At 37.4% G+C, this 13001-nt stretch overlaps 1 non-coding gene and 1 pseudogene across 1 annotated transcript; one reads left to right on the top strand and one right to left on the bottom strand.

Moving 5' to 3' along the window:
- Positions 1–3791: 3791 nt before the first annotated feature.
- Positions 3792–13001, bottom strand: part of LOC148573442 (peptidyl-prolyl cis-trans isomerase CYP57-like) — a 33050-nt pseudogene continuing 23840 nt past the window's right edge.
- Positions 11236–11343, top strand: LOC148573443 (small nucleolar RNA R71). The gene has a single exon (XR_015906896.1). It is a non-coding gene; the product is annotated as a small nucleolar RNA R71 (small nucleolar RNA).

The following is a 13001-nucleotide window of genomic DNA, read 5'->3' as shown; positions in this document are numbered from 1 at the left end:
AAATGAATTGATTTAATTCGATTTACTAAGGAGTATGTGCTATATAAATAGGATTAGAACGTGGAGTGTCCAATAGAGGTAAATTCACAATGATTAGTGAAAATAGTTTTTTAGTTCTAGTGCACTACAAAGGTACGGTTAAGAAAAAAATGCGAGCGGGAATAAAATTTACTGATAAGGATCCGTTAAGTGTCTTTATCAGACCTTTTACGAGCCTTGTTGATTTTCAGAATATCGTACTACAGACATTGGGACTGCATGAAATGAAACGAGTAGAGAAGTTATATTATAGAATTTTGATTTCTGTTGTTCGCGATGGGGTGACGTGTGACTCATTTGTGATAGACAAGGATGAGGATTTGTAAGTTTTATTTTACTGTTGTAACCAATTTTCCAAGGTGAGAATTTATAAACTATTGGCCAAGCTTGTGGATGAGGTCTCTAGTTCAGGAAGATCGAACCAGAATCATCAATCAATACCAATGACAGCAGCCTCTAGTTCAACCCCTGTTGTTGTGTCTTCATCTCTGCTTGTAATGGCATCTGCGGGAGATTTGGTGGCATCTTTGTCTTTCGCAACTGATCTACGTCGCGATGAGATTGTAGAAATAGACATTAACAGGAATACTCCTGTTATGATCCCAATTTCTGGGGAGGTTATAGAACCAAATATGGTGAAAGATGTACTAGCGGATGATGATGACGTGGAGCCCGCCATGGTTATTGATGATAGTGATGATGATATAGGAAGGAGTATTCCTGTTGGGATGGTGGAGCCTCGAGCTCGAAAACTCAACAGTACCCGCCGTACTTTTCAACTCTAGACCTAGATGCCATGAGACAGCAGGGGTTCTTAGATGTAGAATCCAGTTTTGGGCCAGAGATTCGCAAAACAACGCAAGTCTAGCTGAGTTCCAAGTTGGTCAGTGATTTCAGAATAAAGAGGAGCTTGTCTTATGTGTAAAGACTTATAGCATCCGTCGTGGGGTTGAGTACAAAGTGCTGGAGTTGGACCATGCCAAGTATTACGAAAAGTGTAAAGAATTTGGAAATAGTCGCAGATGGTTGATTTAGATCACTCTTCATTGGCAGAAGGATATTTGGGAGGTCAAACGGTATAACGGACCTCATACATGTCAGGCCACGTCGGCACAAGCATTGGTATAACCATGAGAAAGCAGCGGATTTCCAGTTGTATTTGCCCATATCCTCTAATCTTGCTACGTACGGTAGCCACCAAATATGCATGTGTACCGGACTTATCATCGAAGAGCTGTGTCAATAACATCATCATGATATACGCTCTCGCGTACCTCCTGAGTGTCTCCTTGTTTGTGCCCTGAGAAAGGTCACTGAATGTCTCCTTCATTCAAGTGCATGTCATAGCGAACTTATCGATGCAGTCTACCGAAGGCAACACACCCAACAACTCCTCAAACTAATCCCATGCAGGTCGGCCGCCCTCAATGTACCGGTTGAAGTCTGTCAGACATCCACTGACGTACTATTCGTCGATCGGGAGGCCTAACTGGTATGCAACATCCTGTAGCGTAATCGTGCACTCCCCGAATGGCATGTAGAAGGTAAGTGTCTCGAGATGCCATTATTCGACAAATGCACTGACCAGCGGCTCATCCAACCTAAACCAGTGGTCGTTGAGCCTCGCGAGATGGGCTAATCTGGTCATCTGCAGGTACGGTATGATCCTATCATCTAAGAGCATATCATGCTGCCTCCTCATGCTGGTGATACATTGGTGGGGTTGCATGACGATGAAAAAATTTCTCTAAGAACCGTAACAATTAACAAAATAATTCACTAAACGACCATTAAGTAATGCAAACCCTTTTCGACAAAATACTCTAAACCCTAACAAATAATCTTACAATACTCAAATCACCAACAAATTTAAGAAAATCATATCCAAGCTAAATAAAAAATCACCTAAAGTGGAGAATTCTAATAAAAATAAACTTTAAGGTAAAAGATATTGCAACCCTGAACATAGATAACCTAACATTTAAAAATTAAATTAAAATAAATTCTAACAGAACATAGTTAATCTCATATTTAAGATGTAAATTTAAAATTAAATTAAATTAAATTAATTTAAAATCTAACTAAGCTTCTAGTTCCTCGTTAATCTAACATTCAAGAAATAAATTTAATTTAAATAAATTAAATTAAATCCTTGCTAAACTTTTACTGTCTAGTTAATCTAACATTTGAAACCTAAATTAAACTAAGTTAAACTCCAACAAAACTTCTAACAAAGTTAAATTTCTAACCGTTAAAACTTACAAATTCTATCAGAATCTCTAATCACTACTCTAACTAACAGTTATTTATTATTCCTCCAACTTGCATTTGTAGTTTCAAAATTCTAACAAACTATTAAATCACTACTCTAACTACCATTTGTAGTTTAAAAATTCTACTAACGCATATAATATGAAATTCTAAGCGACTTAATATCACAAACAATTATTTATTTCTTAAAGAAAATAAATTTCATTCACTAACCTCTTCATGGATGGAACAGACAATAGGATTTGGTTCAAAACAAGTGAATTCGAATTCTATATATAGGTATATATATACTAAATCGAATCTAGAATATTCGATTTACCACTAATGAATGTTACTACTAAATCGAATTTGATCAATTCGATTTACTAGGGGCCTAAATCGAATTCAATCAATTCAAATTATTAGGGGTATAAACCATGGGACTAAATCGAAGCACCCAGTTTCGATTTACTATAGGTAGCTCAATTCAAATCTAGTAATTCAAATCTTATTGATTCGATTTAATACTAGAATGGCTAAATAGAGTTAGTAAATTCGATTTATATATAAATGTCAATCAAGACATGCACAAGGTTTTTGTTTATTTGTGGCCATTTTTTCTCTAATTTGTGGAGGTTTATAATCCCCACCCCAAATAGTTTGTGGGGGTTTTTGAAACCCCCAAAATTTAAGGTGCCACGAGGTCTTTTGTGGGGGTTTTTAAAAACCTCTACAATCTATTTAGTAGGGATTTTGTGTGTATTTAGTGGGGGTTTTATATTGGACTTTTGTGGCGATTTTAAATTACTTTTATGATAGTTTAAAACCCCTCACAAATTAATTTTTTAATTTAACAAAAAATTAACTATTTTGTGAGATTTTTAAACCTCCACAAACCCTGTAATTATTTATTTATTTTTAATTTCAAATAATTCATTAATCTCATCTCATTTATATACTCTCAAATTAGAAATTTATTTTTTAATATCAAAATTCAAAAACTAAATCTTTTATAACATAATTCATCAATATAAGACATAACTCTATATATAAAAAAATCTCAATGTCAATAGTTCCAAACATAATTGCATATAGTATTGTTTTACATAACTATTACTGTTTTTCTTTAAAAAGCAAAATAAAACAACAACTTCAATATTTCAATATCATCTAATTACATAAAAGTCTATAGTAATCCCTAAAACAATACACTTCTTACTATATCAAATACAAATGCTTAAATATCATGAATATTAAGTTATCCTTCTAGTGTTGTGACATTAATTAAAGAGTCAATTACCAATTGATCTACAAGTAGTTATGATACTAAACTAAACCAAATGTATTATTGTCAATGATGGCATTAACCATGGAATAAGTGCTGAATCCAGAGCTAGCTAATAGCAACAACGGCAACAACTTTGAGCTGAGACTTCATTATTCTAACAAATACACTACAAGAAGAGTCTAACAGTATTTTAGCACAATGTGTAAAGGAGTTTCTAACTCTTTCGAGGCTCTTCCTTTTTGGTTTTTAGTGCATCTCTTAAGTTAATTGCAAATCCCTTGTTGCTTTACTCTGCAACATAAAAACAACTAATATTATATTTGTGGTTATTTGATATAGCATTTACACCATTAGGTTCTTGTAGAAATATGGACTTTCAGGTGAGATTATTTGTATAACGATGTAGTGCAGAATTTAGTTCCATAAACTATAAACAAATTAAACAATATTCAGTAACTTATTAGTATGTGGAATTTATCAAGCAAGACTTCTACTTGAGAAGAAAAACAAAAACAAAAGCAAAGGTCATATTACCATTTCAGTATTGGGAGTTTCTTCCTTCAATAGACGAGGATCAATCAAGACATCATGACTGCTCTTAATCTTTTGCTTCACCAATGCCAATTCCTTTTCTTCTACTTCAACCTCCAACGAGTGGATATTTTATACGCTTTTTGGCATTATTTTCTTAGTGCTTTTAGTAGATTTCACTACGTTTTATTATCTTTTAGTAGGTTTTAGTGAAAAATTCACATTTTAGATGCTAGTTTGAGCCTTTGTGTTTTCCTTATGATTTTAGATAATTTTTGGGTGAATTTGGCAAGTTTTGGCAAAGTCTGATTCAGAGACAAAGAAAGGAGTGTAGATGTTGTTAGATCCTGACCTCCATGCATTCAAACCAGCATTTATGGAGCTACAGAAGTTAATTGACACGTTCTTAACGGTGTTAGAAAGCTAACTTCCAGGGCTTTCCAGTAATATATAATAGTCTATACTTTTTTTTTGGATTGGACTGCCCAAAACGGGCATTGAACGCCCAAGTTACCCCCTTTCTGGCGTTCAACGCCCCACGAGGACCAAGGCCATCGTTGAATGCCCAAACCTGGTGTTCAACGCCACCAAGGGAGCAAGGAAGCACGAAGACACCACCCTAATGGGCGTTCAACGCCCATTCTTCAAGTTGGACACCAAGCTCAGCCCAAAACACTCACCAAACTGCGCCCAGAAGTGGATTTTCGCACCTTTAGCCTAAACTATCCTATCTTTGTACTTTTTCGTTATTAGATTAGTATATATAGGAGAAGATCACCCATATTCAGGACCTTCTACCACCACTTTCAAATTACACACTATTTTCTGTAAAGCTTGAGTAACTAAACCTCCTAGGTTAAGGTTAGGAGCTCTGTTGATTCTCATGGATTAATAATATTACTATTTCTATTTCAATATATGTTTGATTCCTCTATTATGATGCATTCTCATTTTTCATCTTTATGAATCTGGGGTGAAACAGAAGTATGACCCCTTGTTCTACATGAGTTCTTTGCGAGTCCTAGCTGGATAGCGTTGAGCTGTAGCTTGAGCATACATCACAGGTTCTAACAATTTATCTGGGCTAATGGGGATATCTAACATAAAATCATGTTAGTCATGGGTAATTGAGGTTTCTGTGGTGCTAAGGCTAGAATCATAGAGCTTCATTCTCCGATTCGGAAGATCTGACCTTGTCTGTGGCATTTTGAGTAGGATCATTAGAGGCTGAATTGCTAGAGCTTCACCCTCATTCAGATTGAATGACCACTGGTCCTGGCGTTTGATTTGAATTAGAGGAGATTAATGACCACTGACCCTGGCTTTAATCACTTACAGTCTTGCCATGGAACGAATCATTCACTATTAAAGTAGACAGTAAGAAAAGTTAATCCAAAAAGATAAAGCACCTCCAAAGCCTTAACTGATTTCTCACTATTGTTTCTCTGCTATTTCTTTATTACTTTCTTTAAGTGTTTATGCACATTCAACAACAACCAATCTCTTTCTATTTGCATGACTAAGATCAGCAAGATAACCACTGCTTGCTCAATCTAACAATCCTCATGGGATCAACCCTCACTCACTTGAGGTATTACTTGGACGATCCGGTACACTTGTTGATTCAGCTGTGGAAAATTCGAATTTCCCGCACCAAGTTTTTGGTGCCGTTCTCGGGGATTGTTTGAGATTGACAAACTAACGGTTGTCTTGTTCCTTAGATCAAGTATTCTTTTAATGTTTTTCTTTTGTTTGTGTTTATTGTATTTTTGTTTCTTGTTAAAATTTTCGAACTTTCTTGGTTTCTTTTTCGAAAAAAAGTTTCAAAAACTTTTTCTTTTATTTGACTCTTGTGTCAATCTTGAAGTTTGGTGTCTGGTGCGCAGAAATTGTGATTACACTTTGATTATGTAAAATTCATCACTCTTTCTTTCCCTGGTAATGGCGCCAAAAATATGATGCCAATACCATGGTTCACAACTTTGGACAACTAACCAGCAAGTGCACTGGGTCGTCCAAGTAATACCTTACGTGAGTAAGGGTCGAATCCCACGGAGATTGTTGGTATGAAGCAAGCTATGGTCACTTTGCAAATATCAGTCAGGTAGGGTTAAATGTGATTGGATTAGATAATTAAAAGATAAATAATAAAGGATAGAAATACTTATGTAATTCATTGGTGAGAATTTCAGATAAGCGAATAGAGATGCTTTTGTTCCTCTAAACCTCTACTTTCCTGCTATCTTCATCCAATCAGTCTTACTCCTTTCCATGGTTGGCTTTATGTGATACATCACCATTGTCAATGGCTACTTTCGGTCTTCTCTCGGGAAAATGATCCAAATGCCCTGTCACGGCACGGCTAATCATCTGGAGGCATCACCCTTGTCAATGGTTTCATCTTATCCTCTCAGTGAAAATGATCAACGCACCCTGTCACGGCACGGCTATTCATCTGTCGGTTCTCGATCCTGCTGGAATAGGATTTACTATCCTTTTACGTCTGTCACTACGCCCGGCAATCACGAGTTTGAAGCTCGTCACAGTCATTCAATCATTGAATCCTACTCGGAATACCACAGACAAGGTTTAGACCTTCCGGATTCTCTTGAATGCCGCCATCATTCTAGCTTACACCACGAAGATTCCGATTAAGAGATCCAAGAGATACTCATTCAATTCTAATGTAGAATGAAAGTGGTTGTCAGGCACGCGTTCATAGGGAATGATGATGATTGTCACGTTCATCACATTCAGGTTGAAGTGCGAATGAATATCTTGGAAGCGAAATAAGATGAATTAAATAGAAAACAGTAGTACTTTGCATTAATCTTTGAGGAACAGCAGAGCTCCACACCTTAATCTATGGAGTGTAGAAACTCCACACCTTTTCTATTTTTTTTCTGCAAGCTTTGTTCTTTGCTGCTTTTTCTTGCTTCAAGAATCATTTTTATGATTTTTCAGATTATCAAATAACATGTCTCCTTGTCATCATTCTTTCAAGAGCCAACATATTTAGCATTCTTAAACAACAACTTCAAAAGACATATGCACTGTTCAAGCATACATTCAGAAAACAAGAGGCATTGTCACCACATCAATATAATTAAACTAAGTTCAAGGATAAATTCAAAACTCATGTACTTCTTGTTCTTTTGATTTAAAACATTTTTCATTTAAGAGAGGTGATGGGTTCATAGGACATTCATAACTTTAAGACAATGTTACTAACTACTAATGATCATGTAATGAAGACACAAACATAGATAAGCACATAACATAGAAAACGAAAAGCAGAAGAAATAAGAACAAGGAATGAATCCACCTTAGTGATGGTGGCGTTTCCTTCTTGAGGAACCAATGATGTCCTTGAGCTCTTCTATGTCTCTTCCTTGTCTTTGTTGCTCCTCCCTCATTGCTTTTTGATCTTCTCTTATTTCATGGAGCATGATGGAGTGCTCTTGATGTTCCACCCTTAATTGTCCCATGTTGGCACTTAATTCTCCTAGGGAGGTGTTGATTTGCTTCCAATAGTTTTGTGGAGGAAAATGCATTTGAGGCATCTCCGGGATCTCATGGTGATGAGCTTCCTGCGCCTCTTGAGCTCCATGAATGGGCTCTCTTGCTTGCTCCATCTTTTTCTTAGTGATGGGCTTCTCTTCCTTAATAGGAATGTCTCCTTCTATGAAAGCTCCATCTGAGTAACATAGAAGGCAGATAAGATGAGGAAAAGCTAGCCTTGCCATGGGGGATGACTCTTCGGCTATTTTGTAGAGTTCATTAGAGATGACTTCATGAACTTCTATTTCCTCTCCAATCATGATGCTATGAATCATGATGGCCCGATCCACAGTAACTTCAGATCGGTTGCTAGTGGGAATGATTGAGCATTGAATGAACTCCAACCATCCTCTAGCCACAGGCTTGAGGTCCAATCTTCTTAGTTGAACCGGCTTGCCTTTGGAGTCAATCTTCCATTGAGCTCCTTCCATACATATGTTCACAAGGACTTGGTCCAACCTTTGATTAAAGTTGACCCTTCTAGTGTAGGGGCGTTCATCTCCTTGCATCATGGGCAAGTTAAACGCCAACCTTACATTCTCCGGACTAAAATCTAAGTATTTCTCCCAAACCATTGTAACGTAGTTCTTTGGATCTGGGTTCTTACTTTGATCATGGTTCTTGGTGATCCATGCATTGGCATAGAACTTTTGAACCATTAGGATGCCGACTTGTTGGATAGGATTTGTTAGAACTTCCCAACCTCTTCTTTGAATTTCATGTCGGATCTCCGGATACTCATTTCTTTTGAGTTTGAAAGGGACCTCGGGGATCACCTTCTTCTTGGCCACAACATCATAGAAGTGGTCTTGATGGGCTTTGGAGATGAACCTTTCCATCTCCCGTGACTCGGAGGTGGAAGCTTTTGTCTTTCCTTTCCCTTTTCTAGAGGATTCTCCGGTCTTAGGTGCCATCAATGGTAATGGAAAAATAAAAAGCTTATGCTTTTACCACACCAAACTTATAATATTGCTCGCCCTCGAGCAATAAAAGAAAGAATAGCGGAAGAAGAAGAAGAAAATATGGAGAAGAGGGGTGAAGTGTGTTTCGGCCAAGTAGAGAGGAGAGGGTTGTGTTGTGTGAAAATGAGGAAGAATGGAGGGCTATATATAGGGGAGGGAGGGGGGTTAAGGTTCGGCCATTTAGGGTGGGTTTGGGTGGAAAATTGGTTTTGAATTTTGAAGGTAGGTGGAGTTTATGAGGTAGGTTTATGGGGAAGAGTGGATGGATGTGAGTGGTGAAGAGGTGATGGGGAAGAGAGATTGAGGTGATTGGTGAAGGATTTTTGGGGAAGAGTGTTTATGGGATTGTGTGAAAGAGAGTGGTGAGAGATGAGAAGAAGTGAGTGGAGGTAGGTGGGGATCTTGTGGGGTCCACAGATCCTGAGATGATCCTGTGGGGTCCACAGATCCTGAGATAATCCTGTGGGGTCCACAGATCCTGAGGTGTTCAAGGATTTACACCCTTGCACCAAATTAGGCATGCAAAATGCCCTTGCACGCAACTCTGGGCGTTCAGCGCCAGGTTGGTGCCCATTTTGGGCGTTCAACGCCCATTTGTTGGCCATTTCTGGCGTTGAACGCCAGAACCATGCCTGTTCTGGGCGTTCAGCGCCCAGACACTGCCCATTTTGGGCGTTCAGCGCCAGAACCATGCTCTGTTCTGGCGTTGAACGCCAGACAGATGCTCCTCCCGGGTGTGATTTTTCTTCTGCTGTTTTTGATTCTATTTTTGATTTTTTTGTTTATTTTGTGACTCCACATGATCATGAACCTATAAAGACATATAACTAAGAAAAATATAGTTAGATAAATAAAAATTGGGTTGCCTCCCAACAAGCGCTTCTTTAATGTCAATAGCTTGACAGTGGGCTCTCATGGAGCCTCACAAATGTTCAGAGCATTGTTGAGACTCTCCAACACCAAACTTAGAGTTTGGATATGGGAGTTCAACACCAAACTTAGAGTTTGGTTGTGGCTTCCCAACACCAAACTTAGAGTTTGACTGTGGGGGCTTTGTTTGACTCTGCTTTGAGAGAAGCTTTTTCTGCTTCCTCTCCATGGATGCAGAGAGAGATCCTTGAGTTGTAAACACAAGGTTGTCCTCATTCAATTGAAGGATTAATTCTCCTCTGTCCACATCAATCACAGCTCTTGCTGTGGCTAGGAAAGGTCTTCCTAGGATGATGGATTCATCCTCTTCCTTTCCAGTATCCAGGACTATGAAATCAGCAGGGATGTAAAGGCCTTCAACCTTTACTAGCACGTCCTCTACTTGTCCATAAGCCTATTTTCTTGAATTGTCTGCCATCTCTAATGAGATTTTAGCAGCTTGCACCCCATAGATTCCTAGTTTCTCTATTACAGAGAGTGGCATGAGGTTTATTCCTGAACCAAGGTCACACAGAGCCTTAAAGATCATGGTGCCTATGGTACAAGGTATTATGAACTTTCCAGGATCCTGTTTCTTCTGAGGCAATGTCAGTTGATCCAGATCACTTAGTTCATTGGTGAACAAGGGAGGTTCATCTTCCCAAGTCTCAATACCAAATAATTTGGCATTCAGCTTCATGATTGCACCAAGAAACTTGGCAGTTTGCTCTTCAGTAACATCCTCATTCTCTTCAGAAGAGGAATACTCATCAGAGCTCATGAATGGCATAAGGAGGTTTAATGGAATCTCTATGGTCTCTAGATGAGTCTTAGATTCCTTAGGTTCCTCAGAGGGAAGCTCCTTATTGATCACTGGACGTCCCAGGAGGTCTTCCTCCTTGGGATTCACGTCCTCTCCTTCCCTTATAGGTTTGGCCATGGTGCTTATGTCAATGGCCTTGCACTCTCCTTTTGGATTCTCTTCTGTATTGCTTGGGAGAGTACTAGGAGGGATTTCAGTGATCCTTTTACTCAGCTGGCCCACTTGTGCTTCCAAAATTCTAATGGAAGACCTTGTTTCATTCATGAAACTCACAGTGGCCTTAGATAGATCAGAGACTAAATTTGCTAAGCTAGATGGATTCTGCTCAGAATTCTCTGTCTGTTGCTGAGTGGATGATGGAAAAGGCTTGCTATTGCTAAACCTGTTTCTTCCACCATTATTAAAGCCATGTTGAGGCTTTTGATCCTTCCATGAGAGATTTGGGTGATTTCTCCATGATGGATTATAGGTCTTTCCATAAGGTTCACCCATGTAATTTACCTCTGCTATTGCAGGGTTTTCAGGATCATAAGCTTCTTCAGAAGATGCCTCTTGAGTACTGTTGGATGCAGCTTGCATTCCATTCAGACTCTGAGAAATCATATTGACTTGCTGAGTCAATATTTTGTTCTGAGTCAATATGGCATTCAGAGTATCAACTTCAAGAACTCCCTTCTTCATAGGCGTCCCATTATTCACAGGATTCCTCTCAGAAGTGTACATGAACTGGTTATTAGCAACCATGTCAATGAGTTCTTGAGCTTCTGCAGGTGTTTTCTTTAGGTGAATAGATCCACCTGCAGAGGTATCCAATGACATCTTTGATAGCTCAATAAACCATCATAGAATATATCCAGGATGGTCCATTCTGAAAGCATGTCAGAAGGACACTTTTTGGTCAGCTGCTTGTATCTTTCCCAAGCTTCATAGAGGGATTCACCATCCTTTTGTTTAAAGGTTTGAACATCCACTCTAAGCTTGCTCAGCTTTTGAGGAGGAAAGAACTTGGTTAAGAAAGCCGTGACCAGCTTATCCCAAGAGTTCAGGCTGTCTCTGGGTTGAGAGTCCAACCAGATTCTAGCTCTGTCTCTTACAGCAAATGGGAAAAGCATGAGCCTGTAGGCTTCAGGATCTACTCCATTAGTCTTAACAGTATCACAGATCTGCAAGAATTCAGTTAAGAACTGAAAAGGATCTTCAGATGGAAGTCCATGAAACTTGCAGTTCTGCTGCATCAGAGAAACTAGCTGAGGTTTCAGCTCAAAGTTGTTTGCTCCAATGGCAGGAATGGAGATGCTTCTTCCATGTAAATTGGAATTAGGTGCAGTAAAGTCACCAAGCATTCTCCTTGCATTATTATTATTTTCGGCTGCCATCTCCTCTTCTTGTTCGAAAATTTCTGAAAGGTTATCTCTGGATTGTTGTATTTTAGCTTCTCGTAGTTTCTTTTTCAGAGTCCTTTCAGGTTCTGGATCTGCTTCAACAAGAATATTCTTGTCTTTGCTCCTGCTCATATGAAAAAGAGAGAACAGAAAAATAATAATAATAGGGGTCTTTTTTACCACAGTATAGAGGTCCCACTGTGAGTAGAAGAAAAGAAGAAGAAGAAATTCGATCACAGATGGAAGAGGGGGTTCGAATTTGGGTGAGATGAAGTGTTAGTAGATGAATAAATAAATAGAAGGAGTTGAGAGAGATGAAGAATTTTCAAAAATAATTTTTGAAAAAGAGTTAGTGGTTTTCAAAAATAGTTTTTGAAAAATGTAAGTAATTTTTTTTTTCGAAAATATTTTTTTTTTAAAATCAAAAGTTAAAATAATTAGTTAATTAAAAAGAAATTTTTGAAAAAAGGGGGAAGATATTTTCGAAAATTAGAGAGAGAGAGTTAGTTAGGTAGTTTTGAAAAAGATAAGAAACAAACAAAAAGTTAGTTAGTTAGTTGAAACAAATTTTGAAAATCAATTTTGAAAAGATAAGAAGATATTTTTGAAAAGATATGATTGAAATTAGTTTTGAAAAAGATTTGATTTTTTAAAATCACAATTAATGACTTGATTCACAAGAAATCACAAGATATGATTCTAGAACTTAAAGTTTGAATCTTTCTTAACAAGCAAGTAACAAACTTGAAATTTTTGAATCAAAACATTAATTGATGATGTTATTTTCGAAAATTTGATACAGAAATAAGAAAAAGATTTTTGAAAAAGATTTTTGGAATTTTCGAAAATAACTAAGAAATTTGAAAAAGATTTGATTTTTGAAAAAGATTTTGAAAAAGTAAGATTTTTAAATTGAAAATTTGATTTGACTCATAAGAAACAACTTGATTTTAAAAATTTTTGAAAAAGTCAATCCAAATTTTCGAATTTGATGAGAGAAAAAGGGAAAGATATTTTTTTTATTTTTGAATTTTTTATGATGAGAGAGAAAAACAAGAAAAATGATGCAATGCATGAAAGTTATGGATCAAAACAATGAATGCATGCAAGAATGCTATGAATGTCAAGATGAACACCAAGAACATATTTTTGAAAAATTTTTAATGCAAGGAAAACATGCAAGACACCAAACTTAGAATTCTTTAATGCTTCGACACTAAGAATTCAAGAATGCATATGAAAAACAAGAAAAGACA

This window comes from Arachis ipaensis, chromosome B2 (genome assembly GCF_059453495.1).
Source record: "Arachis ipaensis isolate K30076 ecotype BB chromosome B2, ASM5945349v1, whole genome shotgun sequence".
In the NCBI taxonomy this organism is placed as follows: Eukaryota; Viridiplantae; Streptophyta; class Magnoliopsida; order Fabales; family Fabaceae; genus Arachis; species Arachis ipaensis.
Note: the sequence above shows the minus strand (reverse complement) of the source record. Positions and strands in the feature narration are given on the sequence as shown.